Source organism: Pristiophorus japonicus, unplaced genomic scaffold (assembly GCF_044704955.1).
Source record: "Pristiophorus japonicus isolate sPriJap1 unplaced genomic scaffold, sPriJap1.hap1 HAP1_SCAFFOLD_2019, whole genome shotgun sequence".
NCBI lineage: Eukaryota > Metazoa > Chordata > Chondrichthyes > Pristiophoridae > Pristiophorus > Pristiophorus japonicus.
This window is the reverse complement of record NW_027251715.1, coordinates 1-2,500: the sequence shown is the minus strand read 5'-3', so window position 1 is coordinate 2,500 and position 2,500 is coordinate 1.

Below are 2,500 nucleotides of genomic sequence, written 5' to 3'. Positions count from 1 at the left end.
CAAAAGTCCCGTTGTGTGGAAGTCTATGAGGTCAGATTCGGCCGCCTTACCGGGCCTGCGGTTGATGGTTTCCCGCTTGGGCAAGCGAGTCGGCCCGGCAAAGTGGCCACTTGCATTTTCTGGCAAGTGTCTGCGAACAACGTTAATGAGTTGAACCTCGGCAATTGTCGGAAGTCCCGATGAAGAAATGAAAATGCCCCTTTTGCGGGGATTTGGATGCTCATGGCCGGCAGCAGGTGGCCCGACGCCCCGCCAACTTGACACTTGTCATTTCTGTCCTTGGGGGTTGGCGGGGTATCTGCACAGAGGTAGGAGGTGGCAGAATCGAGACTTGGTGAGTTTTCTAAACAAACGTCTCGAGCCTCCAGGTCTGCAGAGACCGACCAGGGCTGCCGCCCAACCGACTATTCACCCTTTTTGGGCGGGAATTTATTCCCTTTTTGCCCATTTTTCGGGTTTTTGGTCGGGCTTCAAAAGCGGCTGCCCGAGGCCTGGCAGAGGCCGGGGCATGGTCCCCGATCGCGCCAGGCGGCTCGCGCGACGCGATTAGGCCCCGAAAGGAGTCGGGAAATCGGCAGACCTGCCCGAGTTCAGCCCGCGGGGGCGGGGGGCAGGTCGGTTCGGCTCAAATCATTAACCAAAGCCGAGACTTGGTCTCGCTGGCGCAACCGAAGTGCCAGGCTGGATAACTCATTAACCAGAAGGCGGCTGGAGGCAGGCAGGGCTGATGGCTGAGGCCGGGTGGAGGCCACCCGCGGCCGGGAAAGTCAAAAGTCCCGTTGTGTGGAAGTCTATGAGGTCAGATTCGGCCGCCTTACCGGGCCTTCGGTTGATGGTTTCCCGCTTGGGCAAGCGAGTCGGCCCGGCAAAGTGGCCACTTGCATTTTCTGGCAAGTGTCTGCGAACAACGTTAATGAGTTGAACCTCGGCAATTGTCGGAAGTCCCGATGAAGAAATGAAAATGCCCCTTTTGCGGGGATTTGGATGCTCATGGCCGGCAGCAGGTGGCCCGACGCCCCGCCAACTTGACACTTGTCATTTCTGTCCTTGGGGGTTGGCGGGGTATCTGCACAGAGGTAGGAGGTGGCAGAATCGAGACTTGGTGAGTTTTCCAAACAAACGTCTCGAGCCTCCAGGTCTGCAGAGACCGACCAGGGCTGCCGCCCAACCGACTATTCACCCTTTTTGGGCGGGAATTTATTCCCTTTTTGCCCATTTTTCGGGTTTTTGGTCGGGCTTCAAAAGCGGCTGCCCGAGGCCTGGCAGAGGCCGGGGCATGGTCCCCGATCGCGCCAGGCGGCTCGCGCGACCCGATTAGGCCCCGAAAGGAGTCGGGAAATCGGCAGACCTGCCCGAGTTCAGCCCGGGGGGGGCGGGGGGCAGGTCGGTTCGGCTCAAATCATTAACCAAAGCCGAGACTTGGTCTCGCTGGCGCAACCGAAGTGCCAGGCTGGATAACTCATTAACCAGAAGGCGGCTGGAGGCAGGCAGGGCTGATGGCTGAGGCCGGGTGGAGGCCACCCGCGGCCGGGAAAGTCAAAAGTCCCGTTGTGTGGAAGTCTATGAGGTCAGATTCGGCCGCCTTACCGGGCCTTCGGTTGATGGTTTCCCGCTTGGGCAAGCGAGTCGGCCCGGCAAAGTGGCCACTTGCATTTTCTGGCAAGTGTCTGCGAACAACGTTAATGAGTTGAACCTCGGAAATTGCCGGAAGTCCCGATGAAGAAATGAAAATGCCCCTTTTGCGGGGATTTGGATGCTCATGGCCGGCAGCAGGTGGCCCGACGCCCCGCCAACTTGACACTTGTCATTTCTGTCCTTGGGGGTTGGCGGGGTATCTGCACAGAGGTAGGAGGTGGCAGAATCGAGACTTGGTGAGTTTTCCAAACAAACGTCTCGAGCCTCCAGGTCTGCAGAGACCGACCAGGGCTGCCGCCCAACCGACTATTCACCCTTTTTGGGCGGGAATTTATTCCCTTTTTGCCCATTTTTCGGGTTTTTGGTCGGGCTTCAAAAGCGGCTGCCCGAGGCCTGGCAGAGGCCGGGGCATGGTCCCCGATCGCGCCAGGCGGCTCGCGCGACCCGATTAGGCCCCGAAAGGAGTCGGGAAATCGGCAGACCTGCCCGAGTTCAGCCCGGGGGGGGCGGGGGGCAGGTCGGTTCGGCTCAAATCATTAACCAAAGCCGAGACTTGGTCTCGCTGGCGCAACCGAAGTGCCAGGCTGGATAACTCATTAACCAGAAGGCGGCTGGAGGCAGGCAGGGCTGATGGCTGAGGCCGGGTGGAGGCCACCCGCGGCCGGGAAAGTCAAAAGTCCCGTTGTGTGGAAGTCTATGAGGTCAGATTCGGCCGCCTTACCGGGCCTTCGGTTGATGGTTTCCCGCTTGGGCAAGCGAGTCGGCCCGGCAAAGTGGCCACTTGCATTTTCTGGCAAGTGTCTGCGAACAACGTTAATGAGTTGAACCTCGGAAATTGCCGGAAGTCCCGATGAAGAAATGAAAA